Genomic DNA, 941 nt, shown 5'->3' with positions numbered 1-941 from the left:
TTGTGGACTAAGGTGAACTCTCAGCTTCTGTTACAGAATGCCTGACTATCTGATGCCATGCTTCTTGCCATAATGGTCATAGGCTCACCCTGTGAAACTGTAAGCTCAGATTAAATGCTATCCTTTACAATATCCTTTACAAGGATATTGGTGTGGTTGCTTGAATGAATTGCCCCCATAAGATAATAGAGAGTGGCACTATTAGAAAGTGTGGTCTTGTTGGAGGAAGTGTGTCACTGTAGAGGTGGGTTTTGAGGGCTCATGTATGCTCAAGCCATGCCCAGTATCTCAGATCACTTCCTGTTTCCTGCAGATAAAAAGATGTGTTAACTCTCAGCTTCTTCTCCAGCACCATGTCTGCCTGCATGCTACCATTTCCCGCCATGATGATAATGGATAAATCTCTGAAACTATAAGTCATTCAATTAGATGTTTTTACTTAATAAGAGTTGCTGTGGTCATGTGTCTCTTCACAGAAACCAAAACCCTAAAACAGTTGGTCATGCACACACCTATTATCCAAGCACTCCAGAGTATGGAAGCTAATAAATTTGAGGCCAGTCTGGGACACACAGTAGATGCTATCTCAGAAACACAGAATTAGTGCTGGAGATGTAGCTTGGTTGGTAGAGTGCTCGCCTATGATGCCTGGGCTTAGGTACATAAACTGTAGAAACTGGACGCGGTAGTGCACAACCTATAATCCAAGCACCTGGGAAGTAATGACAGGAAGGTGAAGGAGCTCAAGATCCTGGCTACATATAATCTAGCCTGAGATAAGTGAGATCCCATCTTAATAAGATAAATTAAATACAATAATCCCACACATGACAAAGTGAGGTTTGTAATTCTGTGTTGTCCATAAATCATTTTGTTTTATTTAGCTTAATACTTCAAATGCAAAGACTTTTCAACTACAGAATTCATTTCTAGGTCATTAA

Source organism: Microtus ochrogaster, unplaced genomic scaffold (assembly GCF_000317375.1).
Source record: "Microtus ochrogaster isolate Prairie Vole_2 unplaced genomic scaffold, MicOch1.0 UNK80, whole genome shotgun sequence".
In the NCBI taxonomy this organism is placed as follows: Eukaryota; Metazoa; Chordata; class Mammalia; order Rodentia; family Cricetidae; genus Microtus; species Microtus ochrogaster.
This window is presented reverse-complemented; position numbering follows the sequence as displayed.